Source organism: Lissotriton helveticus, chromosome 11 (genome assembly GCF_964261635.1).
Source record: "Lissotriton helveticus chromosome 11, aLisHel1.1, whole genome shotgun sequence".
Taxonomy (NCBI): domain Eukaryota; kingdom Metazoa; phylum Chordata; class Amphibia; order Caudata; family Salamandridae; genus Lissotriton; species Lissotriton helveticus.
This window is the reverse complement of record NC_136072.1, coordinates 710354985-710382405: the sequence shown is the minus strand read 5'-3', so window position 1 is coordinate 710382405 and position 27421 is coordinate 710354985. Positions and strand designations below refer to the sequence as shown.

Below are 27421 nucleotides of genomic sequence, written 5' to 3'. Positions count from 1 at the left end.
TCAATATTTACATCTAGTTTTTGTTTTTGCCGTTTAACTCCGTGACTTGATGAGGATTGCATAACAAGAAGTGAACATTTACTTAACTAAACCAAATGGCATTCATGCAAAATCTCACGATGCTGCAAGCAGGATTCGAACCTGCGCAGGGAAACCCCATTGGATTTCAGGTCCAACGCCTTAACCACTCGGCCGTCTCAGGTCCATGAAAATGATGTCACTGTTGTCGTATACGAGCCATGCGCTGCTCAAGTCAGACCGAGACCTAAAAAATAAAGCAACGGAAGGACGGGGCAGGTACCAGCAGTGCCCTGTTGTCCTCACTTATTTCGCATGCTTTGATACAATTAATAAAAATAGCAACACGCATCACTCAAAGTGAGTGACAGGGCACAGATGAGCGGTAATCAATCACTGCACATTTCTACCCTCTTTTCCCTATATTACGGCGCTGGGAATGGGCCCTTAAGAGTACTCAGAAAGAGTCCAAAAGCCTAAACAAGACACGCTACATGAAAAAGTTACTCTTTTTGTGACTCGTCAAGATCAGGCAGGACAGGCCCAGACTACGAACCCTTCTGAACCACCTGCTCTCTAAAACAGTTCCTGAGTGTTGAAATTGTCTTAATGTTTACATTTAGTTTGAATTATTGCTGTTTAACTCTGTGACTTGATGAGGATTGACTAACGAGAAGTGAAAATTTCCTTAACAAACCAAATGGTGTTCATGCAAAATCGTACGTTGCTGCAAGCAGGATTCGAACCTGCGCAGGGAAACACCATTGTATTTCGAGTCCAACGTCTTAACCACTGGGCCATCGCAGCTCCATGAGTATGATGTCACGGTTGTCGTATATGAGCCATTCGCTGCTCACGTCAGACCGAGACCTAAAAAATAAAGTAACCAAAGGAAGGGGCAGGTACCAGCAGTGCTCTGTTGCCCTCACTTATTTCGCTTGCTTTCATACAATTAATAAAAATAGCAACACGTATCACTCAAAGTGAGTGACAGGGCACAGATGAGCAGTAATCAATCACTGCGCATTTCTACCCTCTTTTCCCTATATTACAGCGCTGGGACCGGGCCCTTAAGTGTACTCAGAAAGAGTCCAAAAGCCTAAACAAGACACTCTACATAAAAAAATGACTCTTTTCGTGACTCATCAAGATCAAGCAGGACAGGTCCAGACTACGAACCCTTTAAACCACCTGCTCTCTAAAACACTTCCGGAGTGTTGAAATTGTCTTAATGTTTTCATTTAGTTTGAGTTTTTGCTGTTTAATTCTGTGACTTGATGAGGATTACGTAACGAGAAGTGAACATTTCCTTAACGAACCAAATGGTGTTCATGCAAAATCGCCCGATGCTGCAAGCAGGATGCGAACCTGCGCAGGGAAACCCCATTGAATTTCGAGTCCAACGCCTTAACCACTCGGCCATCGCAGCTCCATGAGTATGACATCACTGTTGTCGTATATGAGCCATGCGCTGCTCACGTCAGGCCGAGACCTAAAAAATAAAGTAACAAAAGGACGGGGCAGGAACCAGCAGTGCCCTGTTGCCCTCACTTATTTCACATGCTTTCATACAATTAATAAAAATAGTAACACGTATCACTCAAAGTGAGTGACAGGGCACAGATGAGCGGTAATCATTCACTGTGCATTTATACCTTCTTTTCCCTCTATTACGGCGGTGGCAACGGGCCCTTAAGTGTACTCAGAAAAAGTCCAAAAGCCTAACCAAGACACGCTTCATGAAAAAATATTACTCTTTTCGTGATTTGTCTAGATCAGGCAAACAGGTCCAGACTACGAACCCTTCCGAGCCACCTGCTCTGTAAAACACTTCCTGGGTGTAGAAATTGTCTCAATGTTTACATCTAGTTTGAGTTTTTGCCGTTTAACTCTGTGACTTGAAGAGGACTGCATAACGAGAAGTGAACATTTACTTAACTAAACCAAATGGTGCTAATGCAAAATCTCATGACACTGCAAGCAGGATTCAAACCAACGCGGTGAAACCCCATTGGATTTCTAGTCCAACACCTTACCCACTCGGCCATCGCAGCTGCATGTGTATGATGTCACTGTTGTCGTATACGAGCCATGCGCTGCTCATGTCAGGCCGAGACCTAAAAATTAAAGTAACGGAAGGACGGGGCATGTACCAGCAGTGCCCTGTCTCCCTCACTTATTTCGCATGCTTTCATACAAATAATAAAAATAGCAACACGCATCACTCAAAGTGAGTGACAGGGCACAGATGAGCGGTAATCAGTCACTGCACATTTCTACCCTCTTTTCCCTATATTACGGCGCTGGGAATGGGCCCTTAAGAGTACTCAGAAAGAGTCCAAAAGCCTAAACAAGACACGCTACATAAAAAAATTACTCTTTTCGTGACTCGTCAAGATCAGGCAGGACAGGTCCAGACTACGAACCCTTCCGAGCCACCTGCTTTCTAAAACACTTCCTGAGTGTTGAAATTGTCTTAATGTTTACATTTAGTTTGAGTTTTTGCTGTTTAACTCTGTTACTTGATGAGGATTACGTAACGAGAAGTGAACATTTCCTTATCAAACCAAATGGTGTTCATGCAAAATCGCACGAGGCTGCAAGCAGGATTCGGACCTGTGCAGGGAAATCCCATTGATTTCGAGTCGAACGCCTTAATCACTCGGCCATCGCAGCTCCATGTTGTCGTATACGAGCTATGCACTGCTCACGTCAGTCCGAGACCTAAAAAATAGAGCAACGGAAGGACGGGGCAGGTACCAGCAGTGCCCTGTTGCCCTCACTTATTTCGCATGCTTTCATATAATTAATAAAAATAGCAACACGTATCACTCAAAGTGAGTGACAGGGCACAGATGAGCGGTAATCAATCACTGCACATTCCTACCCTCTTTTCCCTATATTACGGCGCTGGGAATGGGCACTTAAGAGTACTCAGAAAGAGTCCAAATGCCTAAACAAGACACGCTACATAAAAAAATTACTCTTTTTGTGACTCGTCAAGATCAGGCAGGACAGGTCCAGACTACGAACCCTTCCAAACAACCTGCTCTCTTAAACACTTCCTGAGTGTTGAAATTGTCTTAATGTTTACATTTAGTTTGAATTTTTGCTGTTTAACTCTGTGACTTGATGAGGATTGACCAACGAGAAGTGAAAATTTCCTTAACAAACCAAATGGTGTTCATGCAAAATCGGACGTCGCTGCAAGCAGGATTCGAACCTGCGCAGGGAAACCCCATTGGATTTCGAGTCCAACGCCTTAACCACTCGGCCATCGCAGCTCCATGAGTATGATGTCACTGTTGTCGTATATGAGCCATTCGCTGCTCACGTCAGACCGAGACCTAAAAAATAAAGTAACCGAAGAAAGGGGCAGGTACCAGCAGTGCTCTGTTGCCCTCACTTATTTCGCTTGCTTTCATACAATTAATAAAAATAGCAACACGTATCACTCAAAGTGAGTGACAGGGCACAGATGAGCAGTAATCAATCACTGCGCATTTCTACCCTCTTTTCCCTATATTACGGCGCTGGGACCGGGCCCTTAAGTGTACTCAGAAAGAGTCCAAAAGCCTAAACAAGACACTCTACATAAAAAAATTACTCTTTTCGTGACTCGTCAAGATCAAGCAGGACAGGTCCAGACTACTAACCCTTCGAACCACCTGCTCTCTAAAACACTTCCGGATTGTTGAAATTGTCTTAATGTTTACATTTAGTTTGAGTTTTTGCTGTTTAATTCTGTGACTTGATAAGGAATGCGTAACGAGAAGTGAACATTTCCTTAACAAACGAAATGGTGTTCATGCTAAATCGCCCGATGCTGCAAGCAGGATGCGAACCTGCGCAGGGAAACCCCATTGAATTTCGAGTCCAACGCCTTAACCACTCGGCCATCACAGCTGCGTGAGTATGATGTCACTGTTGTCGTATACGAGCCATGCGCTGCTCACATCAGGCCGAGACCTACAAATTAAAGTAACGGAAGGACAGGGCACGTACCAGCAGTGCCCTGTCTCCCTCACTTATTTCGCATGCTTTCATACAATCAATAAAAATAGCAACACGCATCACTCAAAGTGAGTGACAGGGCACAGATGAGCAGTAATCAATCACTGCACATTTCTGCCCTCGTTTCCCTATATTACGGCTCTGGAATGGGCCCTTAAGTGTACTCAGAAAGAGTCCAAAAGCCTAAACAAGAAACTCTACATAAAAAAATGACTCTTTTCGTGACTCGTCAAGATCAAGCAGGACAGGTCCAGACTACGAACCCTTCGAACCACCTGCTCTCTAAAACACTTCCGGAGTGTTGAAATTGTCTTAATGTTTACATTTAGTTTGAGTTTTTGCTGTTTAATTCTGTGACTTGATGAGGATTGCATAACGAGAAGTGAACATTTCCTTAACTAAACCATATGGTGTTCATGCAAAATCTCATGACGCTGCAAGCAGGATTCGAACCTACGCGGGGAATCCCCATTGGATATCAAGTCCAACGCCTTAACCACTCGGCCATCACAGCTGCGTGAGTATGATGTCACTGTTGTCATATACGAGCCATGCGCTGCTCACATCAGGCCGAGACCTACAAATTAAAGTAACGGAAGGACAGGGCACGTACCAGCAGTGCCCTGTCTCCCTCACTTATTTCGCATGCTTTCATACAATCAATAAAAATAGCAACACGCATCACTCAAAGTGAGTGACAGGGCACAGATGAGCAGTAATCAATCACTGCACATTTCTGCCCTCTTTTCCCTATATTACGGCTCTGGAATGGGCCCTTAAGTGTACTCAGAAAGAGTCCAAAAGCCTAAACAAGACACGCTACATAAAAAAATTACTCTTTTCGTGACTCGTCAAGATCAGGCAGGACAGGTCCAGACTACGAACCCTTCCGAGCCACCTGCTCTCTAAAACACTTCCTGAGTGTTGAAATTGTCTTAATGTTTACATTTAGTTTGAGTTTTTGCTGTTTAACTCTGTTACTTGATGAGGATTACGTAACGAGAAGTGAACATTTCCTTATCAAACCAAATGGTGTTCATGCAAAATCGCACGAGGCTGCAAGCAGGATTCGGACCTGTGCAGGGAAATCCCATTGATTTCGAGTCGAACGCCTTAACCACTCGGCCATCGCAGCTCCATGTTGTCGTATACGAGCTATGCACTGCTCACGTCAGACCGAGACCTAAAAAATAGAGCAACGGAAGGACGGGGCAGGTACCAGCAGTGCCCTGTTGCCCTCACTTATTTTGCATGCTTTCATACAATTAATAAAAATAGCAACACGTATCACTCAAAGTGAGTGACAGGGCACAGATGAGCGGTAATCAATCACTGCACATTCCTACCCTCTTTTCCCTATATTACGGCGCTGGGAATGGGCACTTAAGAGTACTCAGAAAGAGTCCAAATGCCTAAACAAGACACGCTACATAAAAAAATTACTCTTTTTGTGACTCGTCAAGATCAGGCAGGACAGGTCCAGACTACGAACCGTTCCAAACCACCTGCTCTCTTAAACACTTCCTGAGTGTTGAAATTGTCTTAATGTTTACATTTAGTTTGAATTTTTGCTGTTTAACTCTGTGACTTGATGAGGATTGACCAACGAGAAGTGAAAATTTCCTTAACAAACCAAATGGTGTTCATGCAAAATCAGACGTCGCTGCAAGCAGGATTCGAACCTGCGCAGGGAAACCCCATTGGATTTCGAGTCCAACGCCTTAACCACTCGGCCATCGCAGCTCCATGAGCATGAAGTCACTGTTGTCGTATATGAGCCATTCGCTGCTCACGTCAGACCGAGACCTAAAAAATAAAGTAACCGAAGGAAGGGGCAGGTACCAGCAGTGCTCTGTTGCCCTCACTTATTTTGCTTGCTTTCATACAATTAATAAAAATAGCAACACGTATCACTCAAAGTGAGTGACAGGGCACAGATGAGCAGTAATCAATCACTGCGCATTTCTACCCTCTTTTCCCTATATTACGGCGCTGGGACCGGGCCCTTAAGTGTACTCAGAAAGAGTCCAAAAGCCTAAACAAGACACTCTACATAAAAAAATTACTCTTTTCGTGACTCGTCAAGATCAAGCAGGACAGGTCCAGACTACTAACCCTTCGAACCACCTGCTCTCTAAAACACTTCCGGAGTGTTGAAATTGTCTTAATGTTTACATTTAGTTTGAGTTTTTGCTGTTTAATTCTGTGACTTGATAAGGAATGCATAACGAGAAGTGAACATTTCCTTAACAAACGAAATGGTGTTCATGCTAAATCGCCCGATGCTGCAAGCAGGATGCGAACCTGCGCTGGGAAACCCCATTGAATTTCGAGTCCAACGCCTTAACCACTCGGCCATCACAGCTGCGTGAGTATGATGTCACTGTTGTCGTATACGAGCCATGCGCTGCTCACATCAGGCCGAGACCTACAAATTAAAGTAACGGAAGGACAGGGCACGTACCAGCAGTGCCCTGTCTCCCTCACTTATTTCGCATGCTTTCATACAATCAATAAAAATAGCAACACGCATCACTCAAAGTGAGTGACAGGGCACAGATGAGCAGTAATCAATCACTGCACATTTCTGCCCTCTTTTCCCTATATTACGGCTCTGGAATGGGCCCTTAAGTGTACTCAGAAAGAGTCCAAAAGCCTAAACAAGACACGCTACATAAAAAAATTACTCTTTTCGTGACTCGTCAAGATCAGGCAGGACAGGTCCAGACTACGAACCCTTCCGAGCCACCTGCTCTCTAAAACACTTCCTGAGTGTTGAAATTGTCTTAATGTTTACATTTAGTTTGAGTTTTTGCTGTGTAACTCTGTTACTTGATGAGGATTACGTAACGAGAAGTGAACATTTCCTTATCAAACCAAATGGTGTTCATGCAAAATCGCACGAGGCTGCAAGCAGGATTCGGACCTGTGCAGGGAAATCCCATTGATTTCGAGTCGAACGCCTTAACCACTCGGCCATCGCAGCTCCATGTTGTCGTATACGAGCTATGCACTGCTCACGTCAGACCGAGACCTAAAAAATAGAGCAACGGAAGGACGGGGCAGGTACCAGCAGTGCCCTGTTGCCCTCACTTATTTCGCATGCTTTCATACAATTAATAAAAATAGCAACACGTATCACTCAAAGTGAGTGACAGGGCACAGATGAGCGGTAATCAATCACTGCACATTCCTACCCTCTTTTCCCTATATTACGGCGCTGGGAATGGGCACTTAAGAGTACTCAGAAAGAGTCCAAATGCCTAAACAAGACACGCTACATTAAAAAATTACTCTTTTTGTGACTCATCAAGATCAGGCAGGACAGGTCCAGACTACGAACCCTTCCAAACCACCTGCTCTCTTAAACACTTCCTGAGTGTTGAAATTGTCTTAATGTTTACATTTAGTTTGAATTTTTGCTGTTTAACTCTGTGACTTGATGAGGATTGCGTAACGAGAAGTGAACATTTCCTGAACAAACCAAATGGTGTTAATGCAAAATCGCCCGATGCTGCAAGCAGGATTCGAACCTGTGCAGGGCAACCCCATTGAATTTCGAGTCCAACGCCTTATCCACTCGGCCATCGCAGCTCCATGATTATGATGTCACTGTTGTCGTATATGAGCCATGCGCTGCTCACGTCAGGCCGAGACCTAAAAAATAAAGTAACATAAGGACGGGGCAGGAACCAGCAGTGCCCTGTTGCCCTCACTTATTTCACATGCTTTCATACAATTAATAAAAATAGCAACACGTATCACTCAAAGTGAGTGACAGGGCACAGATGAGTGGTAATCAATCACTGCACATTTCTGCCCTCTTTTCCCTGTATTACGGTGGTGGCAACGGACCCTTAAGTGTACTCAGAAAGAGTCCAAAAGAATAAACAAGACACGCTTCAGAAAAAATAATTACTCTTTTCCTGACTTGTCTAGATCAGGCAGGACAGGTCCAGACTACTAACCCTTCCTAGCCACCTGCTCTCTAAAACACTTCCTGGGTGTAGAAATTGTCTCAAAGTTTACATCTAGTTTGAGTTTTTGCCGTTTAACTCTGAGACTTGATGAGGATTGCATAACGAGAAGTGAACATTTAGTTAACTAAACCAAATGGTGTTCATGCAAAATGTCATGACGCTGCAAGCAGGATTCGAACCTACGGGGGGAAACCCCATTGGATTTCAAGTCCAACGCCTTAACCACTTGGCCATCACAGCTGCGTGAGTATGATGTCACTGTTGTCGTGTACGAGCCATGCGCTGCTCACATCAGGCCGACACCTACAAATTAAAGTAACGGAAGGACAGGGCACGTACCAGCAGTGCCCTGTCTCCCTCACTTATTTCGCATGTTTTCATACAATCAATAAAAATAGCAACACGCATCACTCAAAGTGAGTGACAGGTCACATATGAGCAGTAATCAATCACTGCACATTTCTGCCCTCTTTTCCCTATATTACGGCTCTGGAATGGGCCCTTAAGTGTACTCAGAAAGAGTCCAAAAGCCTAAACAAGACACGCTACATAAAAAAATTACTCTTTTTGTGACTCATCAAGATCAGGCAGGACAGGTCCAGACTACGATCCCTTCCAAACCACCTGCTCTCTTAAACACTTCCTGAGTGTTGAAATTGTCTTAATGTTTACATTTAGTTTGAATTTTTGCTGTTTAACTCTGTGACTTGATGAGGATTGACTAACGAGAAGTGAAAATTTCCTTAACAAACCAAATGGTGTTCATGCAAAATCGGACGTCGCTGCAAGCAGGATTCGAACCTGCGCAGGGAAACCCCATTGGATTTCGAGTCCAATGCCTTAACCACTCGGCCATCGCAGCTCCATGAATATGATGTCACTGTTGTCGTATATGAGCCATTCGCTGCTCACGTCAGACCGAGACCTAAAAAATAAAGTAACCGAAGGAAGGGGCAGGTACCAGCAGTGCTCTGTTGCCCTCACTTATTTCGCTTGCTTTCATACAATTAATAAAAATAGCAACACGTATCACTCAAAGTGAGTGACAGGGCACAGATGAGCAGTAATCAATCACTGCGCATTTCTACCCTCTTTTCCCTATATTACAGCGCTGGGACCGGGCCCTTAAGTGTACTCAGAAAGAGTCCAAAAGCCTAAACAAGACACTCTACATAAAAAAATGACTCTTTTCGTGACTCGTCATGATCAAGCAGGACAGGTCCAGACTACGAACCCTTCGAACCACCTGCTCTCTAAAACACTTCAGGAGTGTTGAAATTGTCTTAATGTTTACATTTAGTTTGAGTTTTTGCTGTTTAATTCTGTGACTTGATGAGGATTGCGTAACGAGAAGTGAACATTTCCTTAACAAACCAAATGGTGTTCATGCAAAATCGCCCGATGCTGCAAGCAGGATGCGAACCTGCGCAGGGAAACCCCATTGAATTTCGAGTCCAACGCCTTAAACACTCGGCCATCGCAGCTCCATGAGTATTGTGTCACTGTTGTCGTATATGAGCCATGCGCTGCTCACGTCAGGCTGAGACCTAAAAAATAAAGTAACAAAAGGACGGGGCAGGAACCAGCAGTGCCCTGTTGCCCTCACTTATTTCACATGCTTTCATACAATTAATAAAAATAGCAACACGTATCACTCAAAGTGAGTGACAGGGCACAGATGAGCGGTAATCATTCACTGTGCATTTCTACCCTCTTTTCCCTCTATTACGGCGGTGGCAACGGGCCCTTAAGTGTACTCAGAAAAAGTCCAAAAGCCTAAACAAGACACGCTTCATAAAAAAAAAATACTCTTTTCCTGACTTGTCTAGATCAGGCAGGACATGTCCAGACTACAAACCATTCCTAGCCACCTGCTCTCTGAAAAACTTCCTGGGTATAGAAATTGTCTCAATGTTTACATTTAGTTTGAGTTTTTGCCGTTTAACTCTGTGACTTGATGAGGATTGTATAACGAGAAGTGAACATTTACTTAACTAAACCAAATGGTGTTCATGCAAAATATCATGACGCTGCAAGCAGGATTCGAACCTACGCGGGGAAACCCCATTGGATTTCAAGTCCAACGCCTTAACCACTCGGCCATCGCAGCTGCGTGAGTATGATGTCACTGTTGTCGTATACGAGCCATGCGCTGCTCACATCAGGCCGAGACCTAAAAATTAAAGTAACGGAAGGACGGGGCACGTACCAGCAGTGCCCTGTCTCCCTCACTTATTTCGCATGCTTTCATACAATTAATAAAAATAGCAACAAGCATCACTCAAAGTGAGTGACAGGGCACAGATGAGCAGTAATCAATCACTGCACATTTCTGCCCTCTTTTCCCTATATTACGGCTCTGGAATGGGCCCTTAAGTGTACTCAGAAAGAGTCCAAAAGCCTAAACAAGATACGCTACATAACAAAATTACTCTTTTCGTGACTCGTCAAGATCAGGCAGGACAGGTCCAGACTACGAACCCTTCCGAGCCACCTGCTCTCTAAAACACTTCCTGAGTGTTGAAATTGTCTTAATGTTTACATTTAGTTTGAGTTTTTGCTGTTTAACTCTGTTACTTGATGAGGATTGCGTAACGAGAAGTGAACATTTCCTTATCAAACCAAATGGTGTTCATGCAAAATCGCACGAGGCTGGAAGCAGGATTCGGACCTGCGCAGGGAAACCCCATTGATTTCGAGTCCAACGCCTTAACCACTCGGCCATTGCAGCTCCATGTTGTCGTATACGAGCCATTCGCTGCTCACGTCAGACCGAGACCTAAAAAATAAAGTAACCGAAGGAAGGGGCAGGTACCAGCAGGGCTCTGTTGCCCTCACTTATTTCGCTTGCTTTCATACAATTAATAAAAATAGCAACACGTATCACTCAAAGTGAGTGACAGGGCACAGATGAGCAGTAATCAATCACTGCGCATTTCTACCCTCTTTTCCCTATATTACAGCGCTGGAACTGGGCCCTTAAGTGTACTCAGAAAGAGTCCAAAAGCCTAAACAAGACACTCTACAAAAAAAAATGACTCTTTTCGTGACTCGTCAAGATCAAGCAGGACAGGTCCAGACTACGAACCCTTTAAACCACCTGCTCTCTAAAACACTTCCAGAATGTTGAAATTGTCGTAATGTTTACATTTAGTTTGAGTTTTTGCTGTTTAATTCTGTGACTTGATGAGGATTGCGTAACGAGAAGTGAACATTTCCTTAACAAACCAAATGGTGTTCATGCAAAATCGCCCGATGCTGCAAGCAGGATGCGAACCTGCGGAGGGAAACCCCATTGAATTTCGAGTCCAACAACTTAACCACTCGGCCATCGCAGCTCCATGAGTATGATGTCTCTGTTGTCGTATATGAGCCATGCGCTGCTCACGTCAGGCCGAGACCTAAAAAATAAAGTAACAAAAGGACGGGGCAGGAACCAGCAGTGCCCTGTTGCCCTCACTTATTTCACATGCTTTCATACAATTAATAAAAATAGCAACACGTATCACTCAAAGTGAGTGACAGGGCACAGATGAGCGGTAATCATTCACTGTGCATTCCTACCCTCTTTTCCCTCTATTACGGCGGTGGCAACGGGCCCTTAAGTGTACTCAGAAAAAGTCCAAAAGCCTAAACAAGACACGCTTCATAAAAAAAAATACTCTTTTCCTGACTTGTCTAGATCAGGCAGGACATGTCCGGACTACAAACCATTCCTAGCCACCTGCTCTCTGAAACACTTCCTGGGTGTAGAAATTGTCTCAATGTTTACATATAGTTTGAGTTTTTGCCGTTTAACTCTGTGACTTGATGAGGATTGCATAACGAGAAGTGAACATTTACTTAACTAAACCAAATGGTGTTCATGCAAAATATCATGACGCTGCAAGCAGGATTCGAACCTACGCGGGGAAACCCCATTGGATTTCAAGTCCAACGCCTTAACCACTCGGCCATCGCAGCTGCGTGAGTATGACGTCACTGTTGTCGTATACGAGCCATGCGCTGCTCACATCAGGCCGAGACCTAAAAATTAAAGTAACGGAAGGACGGGGCACGTACCAGCAGTGCCCTGTCTCCCTCACTTATTTCGCATGCTTTCATACAATTAATAAAAATAGCAACAAGCATCACTCAAAGTGAGTGACAGGGCACAGATGAGCAGTAATCAATCACTGCACATTTCTGCCCTCTTTTCCCTATATTACGGCTCTGGAATGGGCCCTTAAGTGTACTCAGAAAGAGTCCAAAAGCCTAAACAAGATACGCTACATAACAAAATTACTCTTTTCGTGACTCGTCAAGATCAGGCAGGACAGGTCCAGACTACGAACCCTTCCGAGCCACCTGCTCTCTAAAACACTTCCTGAGTGTTGAAATTGTCTTAATGTTTACATTTAGTTTGAGTTTTTGCTGTTTAACTCTGTTACTTGATGAGGATTGCGTAACGAGAAGTGAACATTTCCTTATCAAACCAAATGGTGTTCATGCAAAATCGCACGAGGCTGCAAGCAGGATTCGGACCTGTGCAGGGAAATCCCATTGATTTCGAGTCGAACGCCTTAACCACTCGGCCATCGCAGCTCCATGTTGTCGTATACGAGCCATTCGCTGCTCACGTCAGACCGAGACCTAAAAAATAAAGTAACCGAAGGAAGGGGCAGGTACCAGCAGGGCTCTGTTGCCCTCACTTATTTCGCTTGCTTTCATACAATTAATAAAAATAGCAACACGTATCACTCAAAGTGAGTGACAGGGCACAGATGAGCAGTAATCAATCACTGCGCATTTCTACCCTCTTTTCCCTATATTACAGCGCTGGAACTGGGCCCTTAGGTGTACTCAGAAAGAGTCCAAAAGCCTAAACAAGACACTCTACAAAAAAAAAATGACTCTTTTCGTGACTCGTCAAGATCAAGCAGGACAGGTCCAGACTACGAACCCTTTAAACCACCTGCTCTCTAAAACACTTCCAGAATGTTGAAATTGTCGTAATGTTTACATTTAGTTTGAGTTTTTGCTGTTTAATTCTGTGACTTGATGAGGATTGCGTAACGAGAAGTGAACATTTCCTTAACAAACCAAATGGTGTTCATGCAAAATCGCCCGATGCTGCAAGCAGGATGCGAACCTGCGGAGGGAAACCCCATTGAATTTCGAGTCCAACACCTTAACCACTCGGCCATCGCAGCTCCATGAGTATGATGTCTCTGTTGTCGTATATGAGCCATGCGCTGCTCACGTCAGGCAGAGACCTAAAAAATAAAGTAACAAAAGGACGGGGCAGGAACCAGCAGTGCCCTGTTGCCCTCACTTATTTCACATGCTTTCATACAATTAATAAAAATAGCAACACGTATCACTCAAAGTGAGTGACAGGGCACAGATGAGCGGTAATCATTCACTGTGCATTCCTACCCTCTTTTCCCTCTATTACGGCGGTGGCAACGGGCCCTTAAGTGTACTCAGAAAAAGTCCAAAAGCCTAAACAAGACACGCTTCATAAAAAAAAAATACTCTTTTCCTGACTTGTCTAGATCAGGCAGGACATGTCCGGACTACAAACCATTCCTAGCCACCTGCTCTCTGAAACACTTCCTGGGTGTAGAAATTGTCTCAATGTTTACATATAGTTTGAGTTTTTGCCGTTTAACTCTGTGACTTGATGAGGATTGCATAACGAGAAGTGAACATTTACTTAACTAAACCAAATGGTGTTCATGCAAAATATCATGACGCTGCAAGCAGGATTCGAACCTACGCGGGGAAACCCATTGGATTTCAAGTCCAACGCCTTAACCACTCGGCCATCGCAGCTGCGTGAGTATGACGTCACTGTTGTCGTATACGAGCCATGCGCTACTCACATCAGGCCGAGACCTAAAAATTAAAGTAACGGAAGGACGGGGCACGTACCAGCAGTGCCCTGTCTCCCTCACTTATTTCGCATGCTTTCATACAATTAATAAAAATAGCAACAAGCATCACTCAAAGTGAGTGACAGGGCACAGATGAGCAGTAATCAATCACTGCACATTTCTGCCCTCTTTTCCCTATATTACGGCTCTGGAATGGGCCCTTAAGTGTACTCAGAAAGAGTCCAAAAGCCTAAACAAGACACGCTACATAAAAAAATTACTCTTTTTGTGACTCATCAAGATCAGGCAGGACAGGTCCAGACTACGATCCCTTCCAAACCACCTGCTCTCTTAAACACTTCCTGAGTGTTGAAATTGTCTTAATGTTTACATTTAGTTTGAGTTTTTGCTGTTTAATTCTGTGACTTGATGAGGATTGCGTAACGAGAAGTGAACATTTCCTTAACAAACCAAATGGTGTTCATGCAAAATCGCCCGATGCTGCAAGCAGGATGCGAACCTGCGCAGGGAAACCCCATTGAATTTCGAGTCCAACGCCTTAAACACTCGGCCATCGCAGCTCCATGAGTATTGTGTCACTGTTGTCGTATATGAGCCATGCGCTGCTCACGTCAGGCTGAGACCTAAAAAATAAAGTAACAAAAGGACGGGGCAGGAACCAGCAGTGCCCTGTTGCCCTCACTTATTTCACATGCTTTCATACAATTAATAAAAATAGCAACACGTATCACTCAAAGTGAGTGACAGGGCACAGATGAGCGGTAATCATTCACTGTGCATTTCTACCCTCTTTTCCCTCTATTACGGCGGTGGCAACGGGCCCTTAAGTGTACTCAGAAAAAGTCCAAAAGCCTAAACAAGACACGCTTCATAAAAAAAAAATACTCTTTTCCTGACTTGTCTAGATCAGGCAGGACATGTCCAGACTACAAACCATTCCTAGCCACCTGCTCTCTGAAAAACTTCCTGGGTATAGAAATTGTCTCAATGTTTACATTTAGTTTGAGTTTTTGCCGTTTAACTCTGTGACTTGATGAGGATTGTATAACGAGAAGTGAACATTTACTTAACTAAACCAAATGGTGTTCATGCAAAATATCATGACGCTGCAAGCAGGATTCGAACCTACGCGGGGAAACCCCATTGGATTTCAAGTCCAACGCCTTAACCACTCGGCCATCGCAGCTGCGTGAGTATGATGTCACTGTTGTCGTGTACGAGCCATGCGCTGCTCACATCAGGCCGACACCTACAAATTAAAGTAACGGAAGGACAGGGCACGTACCAGCAGTGCCCTGTCTCCCTCACTTATTTCGCATGTTTTCATACAATCAATAAAAATAGCAACACGCATCACTCAAAGTGAGTGACAGGTCACATATGAGCAGTAATCAATCACTGCACATTTCTGCCCTCTTTTCCCTATATTACGGCTCTGGAATGGGCCCTTAAGTGTACTCAGAAAGAGTCCAAAAGCCTAAACAAGACACGCTACATAAAAAAATTACTCTTTTTGTGACTCATCAAGATCAGGCAGGACAGGTCCAGACTACGATCCCTTCCAAACCACCTGCTCTCTTAAACACTTCCTGAGTGTTGAAATTGTCTTAATGTTTACATTTAGTTTGAATTTTTGCTGTTTAACTCTGTGACTTGATGAGGATAGACTAACGAGAAGTGAAAATTTCCTTAACAAACCAAATGGTGTTCATGCAAAATCGGACGTCGCTGCAAGCAGGATTCGAACCTGCGCAGGGAAACCCCATTGGATTTCGAGTCCAATGCCTTAACCACTCGGCCATCGCAGCTCCATGAATATGATGTCACTGTTGTCGTATATGAGCCATTCGCTGCTCACGTCAGACCGAGACCTAAAAAATAAAGTAACCGAAGGAAGGGGCAGGTACCAGCAGTGCTCTGTTGCCCTCACTTATTTCGCTTGCTTTCATACAATTAATAAAAATAGCAACACGTATCACTCAAAGTGAGTGACAGGGCACAGATGAGCAGTAATCAATCACTGCGCATTTCTACCCTCTTTTCCCTATATTACAGCGCTGGGACCGGGCCCTTAAGTGTACTCAGAAAGAGTCCAAAAGCCTAAACAAGACACTCTACATAAAAAAATGACTCTTTTCGTGACTCGTCATGATCAAGCAGGACAGGTCCAGACTACGAACCCTTCGAACCACCTGCTCTCTAAAACACTTCAGGAGTGTTGAAATTGTCTTAATGTTTACATTTAGTTTGAGTTTTTGCTGTTTAATTCTGTGACTTGATGAGGATTGCGTAACGAGAAGTGAACATTTCCTTAACAAACCAAATGGTGTTCATGCAAAATCGCCCGATGCTGCAAGCAGGATGCGAACCTGCGCAGGGAAACCCCATTGAATTTCGAGTCCAACGCCTTAAACACTCGGCCATCGCAGCTCCATGAGTATTGTGTCACTGTTGTCGTATATGAGCCATGCGCTGCTCACGTCAGGCTGAGACCTAAAAAATAAAGTAACAAAAGGACGGGGCAGGAACCAGCAGTGCCCTGTTGCCCTCACTTATTTCACATGCTTTCATACAATTAATAAAAATAGCAACACGTATCACTCAAAGTGAGTGACAGGGCACAGATGAGCGGTAATCATTCACTGTGCATTTCTACCCTCTTTTCCCTCTATTACGGCGGTGGCAACGGGCCCTTAAGTGTACTCAGAAAAAGTCCAAAAGCCTAAACAAGACACGCTTCATAAAAAAAAAATACTCTTTTCCTGACTTGTCTAGATCAGGCAGGACATGTCCAGACTACAAACCATTCCTAGCCACCTGCTCTCTGAAAAACTTCCTGGGTATAGAAATTGTCTCAATGTTTACATTTAGTTTGAGTTTTTGCCGTTTAACTCTGTGACTTGATGAGGATTGTATAACGAGAAGTGAACATTTACTTAACTAAACCAAATGGTGTTCATGCAAAATATCATGACGCTGCAAGCAGGATTCGAACCTACGCGGGGAAACCCCATTGGATTTCAAGTCCAACGCCTTAACCACTCGGCCATCGCAGCTGCGTGAGTATGATGTCACTGTTGTCGTATACGAGCCATGCGCTGCTCACATCAGGCCGAGACCTAAAAATTAAAGTAACGGAAGGACGGGGCACGTACCAGCAGTGCCCTGTCTCCCTCACTTATTTCGCATGCTTTCATACAATTAATAAAAATAGCAACAAGCATCACTCAAAGTGAGTGACAGGGCACAGATGAGCAGTAATCAATCACTGCACATTTCTGCCCTCTTTTCCCTATATTACGGCTCTGGAATGGGCCCTTAAGTGTACTCAGAAAGAGTCCAAAAGCCTAAACAAGATACGCTACATAACAAAATTACTCTTTTCGTGACTCGTCAAGATCAGGCAGGACAGGTCCAGACTACGAACCCTTCCGAGCCACCTGCTCTCTAAAACACTTCCTGAGTGTTGAAATTGTCTTAATGTTTACATTTAGTTTGAGTTTTTGCTGTTTAACTCTGTTACTTGATGAGGATTGCGTAACGAGAAGTGAACATTTCCTTATCAAACCAAATGGTGTTCATGCAAAATCGCACGAGGCTGGAAGCAGGATTCGGACCTGCGCAGGGAAACCCCATTGATTTCGAGTCCAACGCCTTAACCACTCGGCCATTGCAGCTCCATGTTGTCGTATACGAGCCATTCGCTGCTCACGTCAGACCGAGACCTAAAAAATAAAGTAACCGAAGGAAGGGGCAGGTACCAGCAGGGCTCTGTTGCCCTCACTTATTTCGCTTGCTTTCATACAATTAATAAAAATAGCAACACGTATCACTCAAAGTGAGTGACAGGGCACAGATGAGCAGTAATCAATCACTGCGCATTTCTACCCTCTTTTCCCTATATTACAGCGCTGGAACTGGGCCCTTAAGTGTACTCAGAAAGAGTCCAAAAGCCTAAACAAGACACTCTACAAAAAAAAATGACTCTTTTCGTGACTCGTCAAGATCAAGCAGGACAGGTCCAGACTACGAACCCTTTAAACCACCTGCTCTCTAAAACACTTCCAGAATGTTGAAATTGTCGTAATGTTTACATTTAGTTTGAGTTTTTGCTGTTTAATTCTGTGACTTGATGAGGATTGCGTAACGAGAAGTGAACATTTCCTTAACAAACCAAATGGTGTTCATGCAAAATCGCCCGATGCTGCAAGCAGGATGCGAACCTGCGGAGGGAAACCCCATTGAATTTCGAGTCCAACAACTTAACCACTCGGCCATCGCAGCTCCATGAGTATGATGTCTCTGTTGTCGTATATGAGCCATGCGCTGCTCACGTCAGGCCGAGACCTAAAAAATAAAGTAACAAAAGGACGGGGCAGGAACCAGCAGTGCCCTGTTGCCCTCACTTATTTCACATGCTTTCATACAATTAATAAAAATAGCAACACGTATCACTCAAAGTGAGTGACAGGGCACAGATGAGCGGTAATCATTCACTGTGCATTCCTACCCTCTTTTCCCTCTATTACGGCGGTGGCAACGGGCCCTTAAGTGTACTCAGAAAAAGTCCAAAAGCCTAAACAAGACACGCTTCATAAAAAAAAATACTCTTTTCCTGACTTGTCTAGATCAGGCAGGACATGTCCGGACTACAAACCATTCCTAGCCACCTGCTCTCTGAAACACTTCCTGGGTGTAGAAATTGTCTCAATGTTTACATATAGTTTGAGTTTTTGCCGTTTAACTCTGTGACTTGATGAGGATTGCATAACGAGAAGTGAACATTTACTTAACTAAACCAAATGGTGTTCATGCAAAATATCATGACGCTGCAAGCAGGATTCGAACCTACGCGGGGAAACCCCATTGGATTTCAAGTCCAACGCCTTAACCACTCGGCCATCGCAGCTGCGTGAGTATGACGTCACTGTTGTCGTATACGAGCCATGCGCTGCTCACATCAGGCCGAGACCTAAAAATTAAAGTAACGGAAGGACGGGGCACGTACCAGCAGTGCCCTGTCTCCCTCACTTATTTCGCATGCTTTCATACAATTAATAAAAATAGCAACAAGCATCACTCAAAGTGAGTGACAGGGCACAGATGAGCAGTAATCAATCACTGCACATTTCTGCCCTCTTTTCCCTATATTACGGCTCTGGAATGGGCCCTTAAGTGTACTCAGAAAGAGTCCAAAAGCCTAAACAAGATACGCTACATAACAAAATTACTCTTTTCGTGACTCGTCAAGATCAGGCAGGACAGGTCCAGACTACGAACCCTTCCGAGCCACCTGCTCTCTAAAACACTTCCTGAGTGTTGAAATTGTCTTAATGTTTACATTTAGTTTGAGTTTTTGCTGTTTAACTCTGTTACTTGATGAGGATTGCGTAACGAGAAGTGAACATTTCCTTATCAAACCAAATGGTGTTCATGCAAAATCGCACGAGGCTGCAAGCAGGATTCGGACCTGTGCAGGGAAATCCCATTGATTTCGAGTCGAACGCCTTAACCACTCGGCCATCGCAGCTCCATGTTGTCGTATACGAGCCATTCGCTGCTCACGTCAGACCGAGACCTAAAAAATAAAGTAACCGAAGGAAGGGGCAGGTACCAGCAGGGCTCTGTTGCCCTCACTTATTTCGCTTGCTTTCATACAATTAATAAAAATAGCAACACGTATCACTCAAAGTGAGTGACAGGGCACAGATGAGCAGTAATCAATCACTGCGCATTTCTACCCTCTTTTCCCTATATTACAGCGCTGGAACTGGGCCCTTAGGTGTACTCAGAAAGAGTCCAAAAGCCTAAACAAGACACTCTACAAAAAAAAAATGACTCTTTTCGTGACTCGTCAAGATCAAGCAGGACAGGTCCAGACTACGAACCCTTTAAACCACCTGCTCTCTAAAACACTTCCAGAATGTTGAAATTGTCGTAATGTTTACATTTAGTTTGAGTTTTTGCTGTTTAATTCTGTGACTTGATGAGGATTGCGTAACGAGAAGTGAACATTTCCTTAACAAACCAAATGGTGTTCATGCAAAATCGCCCGATGCTGCAAGCAGGATGCGAACCTGCGGAGGGAAACCCCATTGAATTTCGAGTCCAACACCTTAACCACTCGGCCATCGCAGCTCCATGAGTATGATGTCTCTGTTGTCGTATATGAGCCATGCGCTGCTCACGTCAGGCAGAGACCTAAAAAATAAAGTAACAAAAGGACGGGGCAGGAACCAGCAGTGCCCTGTTGCCCTCACTTATTTCACATGCTTTCATACAATTAATAAAAATAGCAACACGTATCACTCAAAGTGAGTGACAGGGCACAGATGAGCGGTAATCATTCACTGTGCATTCCTACCCTCTTTTCCCTCTATTACGGCGGTGGCAACGGGCCCTTAAGTGTACTCAGAAAAAGTCCAAAAGCCTAAACAAGACACGCTTCATAAAAAAAAAATACTCTTTTCCTGACTTGTCTAGATCAGGCAGGACATGTCCGGACTACAAACCATTCCTAGCCACCTGCTCTCTGAAACACTTCCTGGGTGTAGAAATTGTCTCAATGTTTACATATAGTTTGAGTTTTTGCCGTTTAACTCTGTGACTTGATGAGGATTGCATAACGAGAAGTGAACATTTACTTAACTAAACCAAATGGTGTTCATGCAAAATATCATGACGCTGCAAGCAGGATTCGAACCTACGCGGGGAAACCCATTGGATTTCAAGTCCAACGCCTTAACCACTCGGCCATCGCAGCTGCGTGAGTATGACGTCACTGTTGTCGTATACGAGCCATGCGCTACTCACATCAGGCCGAGACCTAAAAATTAAAGTAACGGAAGGACGGGGCACGTACCAGCAGTGCCCTGTCTCCCTCACTTATTTCGCATGCTTTCATACAATTAATAAAAATAGCAACAAGCATCACTCAAAGTGAGTGACAGGGCACAGATGAGCAGTAATCAATCACTGCACATTTCTGCCCTCTTTTCCCTATATTACGGCTCTGGAATGGGCCCTTAAGTGTACTCAGAAAGAGTCCAAAAGCCTAAACAAGATACGCTACATAACAAAATTACTCTTTTCGTGACTCGTCAAGATCAGGCAGGACAGGTCCAGACTACGAACCCTTCCGAGCCACCTGCTCTCTAAAACACTTCCTGAGTGTTGAAATTGTCTTAATGTTTACATTTAGTTTGAGTTTTTGCTGTTTAACTCTGTTACTTGATGAGGATTGCGTAACGAGAAGTGAACATTTCCTTATCAAACCAAATGGTGTTCATGCAAAATCGCACGAGGCTGGAAGCAGGATTCGGACCTGCGCAGGGAAACCCCATTGATTTCGAGTCCAACGCCTTAACCACTCGGCCATTGCAGCTCCATGTTGTCGTATACGAGCCATTCGCTGCTCACGTCAGACCGAGACCTAAAAAAGTAACCGAAGGAAGGGGCAGGTACCAGCAGGGCTCTGTTGCCCTCACTTATTTCGCTTGCTTTCATACAATTAATAAAAATAGCAACACGTATCACTCAAAGTGAGTGACAGGGCACAGATGAGCAGTAATCAATCACTGCGCATTTCTACCCTCTTTTCCCTATATTACAGCGCTGGGACTGGGCCCTTAAGTGTACTCAGAAAGAGTCCAAAAGCCTAAACAAGACACTCTACAAAAAAAAAATGACTCTTTTCGTGACTCGTCAAGATCAAGCAGGACAGGTCCAGACTACGAACCCTTTAAACCACCTGCTCTCTAAAACACTTCCAGAGTGTTGAAATTGTCGTAATGTTTACATTTAGTTTGAGTTTTTGCTGTTTAATTCTGTGACTTGATGAGGATTGCGTAACGAGAAGTTAACATTTCCTTAACAAACCAAATGGTGTTCATGCAAAATCGCCCGATGCTGCAAGCAGGATGCGAACCTGTGCAGGGAAACCCCATTGAATTTCGAGTCCAACGCCTTAACCACTCGGCCATCGCAGCTCCATGAGTATGATGTCTCTGTTGTCGTATATGAGCCATGCGCTGCTCACGTCAGGCCGAGACCTAAAAAATAAAGAAACAAAAGGACGGGGCAGGAACCAGCAGTGCCCTGTTGCCCTCACTTATTTCACATGCTTTCATACAATTAATAAAAATAGCAACACGTATCACTCAAAGTGAGTGACAGGGCACAGATGAGCGGTAATCATTCACTGTGCATTTCTACCCTCTTTTCCCTCTATTACGGCGGTGGCAACGGGCCCTTAAGTGTACTCAGAAAAAGTCCAAAAGCCTAAACAAGACACGCTTCATAAAAAAAAAATACTCTTTTCCTGACTTGTCTAGATCAGGCAGGACATGTCCAGACTACAAACCATTCCTAGCCACCTGCTCTCTGAAACACTTCCTGGGTGTAGAAATTGTCTCAATGTTTACATATAGTTTGAGTTTTTGCCGTTTAACTCTGTGACTTGATGAGGATTGCATAACGAGAAGTGAACATTTACTTAACTAAACCAAATGGTGTTCATGCAAAATATCATGACGCTGCAAGCAGGATTCGAACCTACGCGGGGAAACCCCATTGGATTTCAAGTCCAACGCCTTAACCACTCGGCCATCGCAGTTGCGTGAGTATGACGTCACTGTTGTCGTATACGAGCCATGTGTGGTAAATAAATAAATAATACCTCTCTTTTTGACTAGACATATATCATAACAGATAGCTCAATAAATAAGAGTCAAGATTCGAGGTAGTAGGAGTTTTGCAGGTTTAATACAGCATAAGGACAGGAACAGGACAACCTGCATAGGAATCGGGTGACAGGGCCCAGCAGCTGCTGGGGCTGGGTCTGGGATGAGCGCGCTGACTTTTAATAACAATACATGAGCATATATACATAACGCAAACACATAGCATTACATTGCAGTAGGCGTAGCAGTGGGTGGAGCAGAAGGCGTGACGCGTAGCAGTCGCGAAAGATAAGGGCGAAAGTAGGTGTAACTGGGCGTATACATGGACATGTGATGCAAACATAACAGAATATGTCATGAATGGGGCGGAAACCATGGAGGGGGCTACCTAAGGAGCCGGGACCTCTAACCTGATGGTGCGCGCAAACTAGCAATGACGTATCACTAGGAGAAGCTGGGGGCTATGAACTCTTTGCTAGGAGCAGAGACTGAAGTCTGGAGAGTCAGGGCGACATGTACCTAAACAGTATCTAGTATCTGATGTTTAGAGAACATGTTGATATAAACTAGAAGTTAGGAGGGGAAAGGCTAACTTGATTCTAAGACTGGACCATGCATTATTCTACATGTAGTGCGTGATGAAGAATATTAAATGACCATTAAATGCAGTATTTCTCTAACGTGGAGACGTGAAGGCTAGACAATGACGGAAACTATTGATGCGATTCAGTAGTTTAGGAATGCAGAGAAGGAGGACTGAACTGATAACTGGAATCATAACATATTCTTGGCAGACTCAGAGACTGAGCCAGGCTGGACCGGGCACTGCGAGGCAGGAAGTAAGTGAAGGGTCGAGGATACAGGTGGGGGCTGTATCGCTCCTCAGCGAGGCTGCAGGAGACAGGAGCTGAATCTGGTGTCCAGGCCCTTTTGAGGCCTAGAAACGGGGACTTTATAATAGAATAACGTGCACACTGAGAAACGTGGCAACGTAGCTTTACATAGGCCTGATATTCGTAGTATTCACGAGGACTGGAAACTGGCATACTAGAGGTGGACACAACTGTAATTGCGTCATTAATCGAACATGGGGAATGCATATGCATATTTAATCATGCACACATAACATATGATGGATGACACGTAGGGACACAGAACATGGCAAAATTTACTTTTCCACATTCCCTCCTTGTCACTACGTTTCCATCAGGAAACATCAATATTTATGATACCATCTATCATTTCATACAGTATCATTTGCTCGTCTCGAATTATCCTGGAACGGGATTTAGAACGGGGCTTGGGACTAGGAATACAAGAGGTAGCACAAATGCCGCAAATCGCAGGGCCACATTGTATACAGAGGCAGCAGCTGAATATGATCGCTACTGCAATACCTAGAAAGGACAAGACTTTCCATCCCCATGCGGTAATTATATTCCAGAACCAACCGGACCATGTCCAGGTGCCTGGATCTTGGTGTATCAGATGGGCAATTTTATGGAGTCTGGTTATAGCTGAATAAACAGACGGCGCGTTATTTGGAATGAAAATGCAGCAACTAGATCCGATGACTCTACAGGCCCCGCCCCTATCGGCCAGTATGACGTCAAGGACGAGACGATTCTGTAAAACGACAAATCTCATAGCAGATTGTTCTTCTGTTAAGTTACCTAGAGCAGAGGCAGTCTCATTTACTACAGCTTCGAGGGTTCTGGTTAACCTACGGATCAGTTTACTATTCTGGATAGGTCCTATAAAGAAGAAGAAACCTCTGTTGAAATCTGTATACTGTTCTAGAGCAGTTTCAGTATAATCGACAATTGGGGACTCCCTTCTATGTCTAATGTGTACTAGATGTGTATTTCTATGATAATCAGGTGGGGCTAGGAAAACTGGTGGCAGTAGGAAGGCAATGTAACAGGTTCCCTCCCAATCGAGGGGCAGACGAACATATGCGGTTTGACCACAAATAAAATAAGAATGACGTGAAGCTTTGAAAATAGATTTCCCACTGTCACTATACTTGACAATAGTAGTACAATCACTATGTCCTACATGTACGGAACCATAATTTCGGACACATAATTCACCTCTGACTGGCAGTACTGAAATAGCAGGTAAGTCTGGAGTAGTATCAGACTGAACATTCAGGACCATGAAATTCGAAGAATAATTACCTAAATTATACACTTCATTTTCTAGATCTAACCCGGTTCTGTGGGGGAGACCTTGCTTGTCTGGAAAACATGTATTGTTAAGAAAAGACATATCTGTTGAGGATGACGTTAACGTGGACCATGCTCCACACGAACCATTATGTGAAAATGGATAAGGAAAAAGTGGCAGAACTCCCTTCTGTGTCTGGAAAGGGGGGAGTCGACCACACACCCAACAATTAGTGGCATTGCTGGTCTGGTGTGAGTAATGTAACATGCGGATAAAGGAGTTATTACGCATGGCGAGGCGGTAAGAGAGTTCATGAGGAGGCAGATCACTAAACGTGTGCTCTACTGTAGCATTAGCAGACTTATTTACATGAAGAACTGGGAAATACAAGAAAAATGCATAACTGGTGCAGGAAATCATAATGCTGAGAAATAATATGAAACATAGAAAAACAATACATCGGATTGAGTTTTGACTAACTCTCTCACTAGGGGGGTCTATTTTATACATTGTCAGAAACAGTCTAACCGTTTCACCTAGGGGAGGACTTAGACAATCAAACTGACTGACTTATTTTACTAGACCGGAGTTTTAGCTTGTACTCCTGTTGTGGAGTTTTCTCTAACAGGGGAGGGGTTGTAGCAATGTCTTTTGCGGGACAGTCCTTGAGAACAATATTTTGGCAATCCTTCAAATCCTGGGAAATGTTCTTTAAGACGGGTTTCAGTCCATTAAAAAGTTTGACATGAGAAAGGTGTACCCAGCCTTTGCGTCCTTCCAACTTCACGGCTGTACGGGTGGTGAGGAGGACCTGTCGGGGCTCTTTCCAACGAGGCTCCAGCGGACTTGATCTGTCAAAGTTGCGGACCATCACCATGGATCCTGGAACGATTTCATGCGGTGCCACCTCGGTATTGTCTGGAAATGCGGCAGCAACCTGTGAACGACATGAGTTGAGGGCAGACATCAAGGAAGCTAGGTAATCTGTCAGCATATTACTTGAAACATCGGTAATACTTCGGGGTCTAGGAGTACCCCACATGTTAGGGGGGCGGCCGAAAACGACCTCATACGGGGACAGACCTGATCTGGAATGTGCGACCATGCGCATATAAAACAAAGCGACTGGCAGAGCTACTAGCCAGTCCACACCTTTTTCTTTACACACTTTTGCAATACGGATTTTCAGGGTCTGGTTATGTCTCTCTACGAGACCGGCTGCTTCAGGATGGCGTACACAATGGAACTTCCACTGGTACCCTAGCAAAAGGGAAACATGCTTCATGAGTTCAGATGAGAATGGCTGGCCGTTGTCAGAATATACGACTCTAGGGAGTCCATAACGGGGGAAGAACTCACGAACCAACTGCTTGGCAGTGGTCGCGGCTGTGTAATCTGGGACTGGATATGCTTCTGTCCACCTGGACAAAGCGCATACAACTACAAGGACATACTTGAAACCTCGACATCGCTCCATCTGAATATAATCCATCTGGAGGACTTCAAAAGGGTGGTCAGGGGGCTGGAATCCACCTTGTTCCACCGGGACACTTTTACCTGGATTAAACTGACAACATATCATACAGGTACGGACTTTCTGCTTAGCTGCAGCTCGTAAATGCTTGTTGAACCAAATGTTCTGGATACTGTCTAACATAGCTTTTTCTCCTAAATGTGCTGGACTATGTGCGGTATTAATAATGACTTGAACCATAGAGTCGGGGAGAAACCATGTGGCTCTACCCTTCGTTAACCATCCTTGATCTGTCTGGACCCCTCCTTGTTCGGACCATTTCTTGATTTCTTCGGGAGTAGCATGTAACTGGATATCTATGACATCTTGTGTAGGGTCCTTAACTGTCATACATGTAGTCGGATCTGGAGTATGTGTCTGTGTCGGATTAACTTGAATGTCTGGAGTCTGTGCTGTAAACTTGGCTGTGCGATCTGCTAGATCGTTACCTTGAGAAATAATGTCAGTAACTTTCGTATGTGCTTTGCACTTCATGATAGCGATAGATGTCGGTAAATGTATGGCATCTAACAGAGCTTGAATAAGGAGACCATGCTGAATCTTGGTTCCATGAGAAGTCATGAAACCTCTCTCCTGCCAGAGCACTCCGAAGTCGTGTACAACTCCAAATGCGTAACGTGAATCTGTGTAAACATTAACTTTCAAGTTCTTGGCGTGTATACAGGCTTGTGTCAGAGCAACTAGCTCTGCTGCTTGAGCGGACAGGGTATCAATACGGTGTGTTTCAATAACTTCGGTGTCAGTAGTCACTGCATACGCGGCGACTAGTTCTCCTGTACTTGTTCTCATACATGAACCATCCACATAAAGTGTCAGGTCGGGGTCTGGTAACGGAATATCTGTCAGATCTTGTCTTGGCTTTGTCGTAATGTTAACTACTTCCACACAGTCATGTGTGGCTGGATTTGAAGTAACTGATGGTAACAATGTAGCAGGATTTAAAATGTTGCAGCGTCTGATTTCTATGTGTGGCTGGAACAGTGTCAATTCATAACCTGTTAAACGTGCAATTGTCAAGTGCTGAGTTTGTGTTCGGTTTAAAAGAACTTCCACAGAGTGTGGAACTTGTACTGTCAAGGTATGTCCTAAGACTATGGAATCACTTTGTCTGATAGCTAGTGCTGTGGCTGCAACTGACTTGAGGCA

General features: G+C 44.3%; 28 non-coding genes across 28 annotated transcripts; all 28 read right to left on the bottom strand.

Moving 5' to 3' along the window:
- Positions 1-120: 120 nt before the first annotated feature.
- On the bottom strand, positions 121-199 carry TRNAS-UGA (transfer RNA serine (anticodon UGA)). The gene has a single exon. It is a non-coding gene; the product is annotated as a tRNA-Ser (tRNA).
- Positions 200-743: 544 nt separating this feature from the next.
- Positions 744-825, bottom strand: TRNAS-CGA (transfer RNA serine (anticodon CGA)). The gene has a single exon. It is a non-coding gene; the product is annotated as a tRNA-Ser (tRNA).
- Positions 826-1365: 540 nt separating this feature from the next.
- TRNAS-CGA (transfer RNA serine (anticodon CGA)) lies at positions 1366-1447 on the bottom strand. Its single transcript has one exon. It is a non-coding gene; the product is annotated as a tRNA-Ser (tRNA).
- A 1773-nt stretch (positions 1448-3220) lies between these two features.
- Positions 3221-3302, bottom strand: TRNAS-CGA (transfer RNA serine (anticodon CGA)). Its single transcript has one exon. It is a non-coding gene; the product is annotated as a tRNA-Ser (tRNA).
- A 540-nt stretch (positions 3303-3842) lies between these two features.
- Positions 3843-3924, bottom strand: TRNAS-CGA (transfer RNA serine (anticodon CGA)). Its single transcript has one exon. It is a non-coding gene; the product is annotated as a tRNA-Ser (tRNA).
- A 540-nt stretch (positions 3925-4464) lies between these two features.
- On the bottom strand, positions 4465-4546 carry TRNAS-UGA (transfer RNA serine (anticodon UGA)). The gene has a single exon. It is a non-coding gene; the product is annotated as a tRNA-Ser (tRNA).
- Positions 4547-5693: 1147 nt separating this feature from the next.
- TRNAS-CGA (transfer RNA serine (anticodon CGA)) lies at positions 5694-5775 on the bottom strand. Its single transcript has one exon. It is a non-coding gene; the product is annotated as a tRNA-Ser (tRNA).
- Positions 5776-6315: 540 nt separating this feature from the next.
- On the bottom strand, positions 6316-6397 carry TRNAS-CGA (transfer RNA serine (anticodon CGA)). The gene has a single exon. It is a non-coding gene; the product is annotated as a tRNA-Ser (tRNA).
- Positions 6398-7544: 1147 nt separating this feature from the next.
- TRNAS-CGA (transfer RNA serine (anticodon CGA)) lies at positions 7545-7626 on the bottom strand. The gene has a single exon. It is a non-coding gene; the product is annotated as a tRNA-Ser (tRNA).
- Positions 7627-8170: 544 nt separating this feature from the next.
- On the bottom strand, positions 8171-8252 carry TRNAS-UGA (transfer RNA serine (anticodon UGA)). The gene has a single exon. It is a non-coding gene; the product is annotated as a tRNA-Ser (tRNA).
- Positions 8253-8792: 540 nt separating this feature from the next.
- Positions 8793-8874, bottom strand: TRNAS-CGA (transfer RNA serine (anticodon CGA)). Its single transcript has one exon. It is a non-coding gene; the product is annotated as a tRNA-Ser (tRNA).
- Positions 8875-9414: 540 nt separating this feature from the next.
- On the bottom strand, positions 9415-9496 carry TRNAS-CGA (transfer RNA serine (anticodon CGA)). The gene has a single exon. It is a non-coding gene; the product is annotated as a tRNA-Ser (tRNA).
- Positions 9497-10040: 544 nt separating this feature from the next.
- On the bottom strand, positions 10041-10122 carry TRNAS-UGA (transfer RNA serine (anticodon UGA)). The gene has a single exon. It is a non-coding gene; the product is annotated as a tRNA-Ser (tRNA).
- Positions 10123-11268: 1146 nt separating this feature from the next.
- Positions 11269-11350, bottom strand: TRNAS-CGA (transfer RNA serine (anticodon CGA)). Its single transcript has one exon. It is a non-coding gene; the product is annotated as a tRNA-Ser (tRNA).
- A 543-nt stretch (positions 11351-11893) lies between these two features.
- Positions 11894-11975, bottom strand: TRNAS-UGA (transfer RNA serine (anticodon UGA)). The gene has a single exon. It is a non-coding gene; the product is annotated as a tRNA-Ser (tRNA).
- Positions 11976-13122: 1147 nt separating this feature from the next.
- Positions 13123-13204, bottom strand: TRNAS-CGA (transfer RNA serine (anticodon CGA)). The gene has a single exon. It is a non-coding gene; the product is annotated as a tRNA-Ser (tRNA).
- A 544-nt stretch (positions 13205-13748) lies between these two features.
- TRNAS-UGA (transfer RNA serine (anticodon UGA)) lies at positions 13749-13829 on the bottom strand. The gene has a single exon. It is a non-coding gene; the product is annotated as a tRNA-Ser (tRNA).
- Positions 13830-14369: 540 nt separating this feature from the next.
- Positions 14370-14451, bottom strand: TRNAS-CGA (transfer RNA serine (anticodon CGA)). Its single transcript has one exon. It is a non-coding gene; the product is annotated as a tRNA-Ser (tRNA).
- A 544-nt stretch (positions 14452-14995) lies between these two features.
- Positions 14996-15077, bottom strand: TRNAS-UGA (transfer RNA serine (anticodon UGA)). Its single transcript has one exon. It is a non-coding gene; the product is annotated as a tRNA-Ser (tRNA).
- Positions 15078-15617: 540 nt separating this feature from the next.
- On the bottom strand, positions 15618-15699 carry TRNAS-CGA (transfer RNA serine (anticodon CGA)). Its single transcript has one exon. It is a non-coding gene; the product is annotated as a tRNA-Ser (tRNA).
- A 540-nt stretch (positions 15700-16239) lies between these two features.
- Positions 16240-16321, bottom strand: TRNAS-CGA (transfer RNA serine (anticodon CGA)). The gene has a single exon. It is a non-coding gene; the product is annotated as a tRNA-Ser (tRNA).
- Positions 16322-16865: 544 nt separating this feature from the next.
- Positions 16866-16947, bottom strand: TRNAS-UGA (transfer RNA serine (anticodon UGA)). Its single transcript has one exon. It is a non-coding gene; the product is annotated as a tRNA-Ser (tRNA).
- Positions 16948-18093: 1146 nt separating this feature from the next.
- TRNAS-CGA (transfer RNA serine (anticodon CGA)) lies at positions 18094-18175 on the bottom strand. The gene has a single exon. It is a non-coding gene; the product is annotated as a tRNA-Ser (tRNA).
- A 543-nt stretch (positions 18176-18718) lies between these two features.
- Positions 18719-18800, bottom strand: TRNAS-UGA (transfer RNA serine (anticodon UGA)). Its single transcript has one exon. It is a non-coding gene; the product is annotated as a tRNA-Ser (tRNA).
- A 1147-nt stretch (positions 18801-19947) lies between these two features.
- TRNAS-CGA (transfer RNA serine (anticodon CGA)) lies at positions 19948-20029 on the bottom strand. The gene has a single exon. It is a non-coding gene; the product is annotated as a tRNA-Ser (tRNA).
- A 544-nt stretch (positions 20030-20573) lies between these two features.
- Positions 20574-20654, bottom strand: TRNAS-UGA (transfer RNA serine (anticodon UGA)). The gene has a single exon. It is a non-coding gene; the product is annotated as a tRNA-Ser (tRNA).
- A 1143-nt stretch (positions 20655-21797) lies between these two features.
- TRNAS-CGA (transfer RNA serine (anticodon CGA)) lies at positions 21798-21879 on the bottom strand. Its single transcript has one exon. It is a non-coding gene; the product is annotated as a tRNA-Ser (tRNA).
- A 544-nt stretch (positions 21880-22423) lies between these two features.
- TRNAS-UGA (transfer RNA serine (anticodon UGA)) lies at positions 22424-22505 on the bottom strand. Its single transcript has one exon. It is a non-coding gene; the product is annotated as a tRNA-Ser (tRNA).
- Between the last annotated feature and the right edge of the window lie 4916 nt (positions 22506-27421).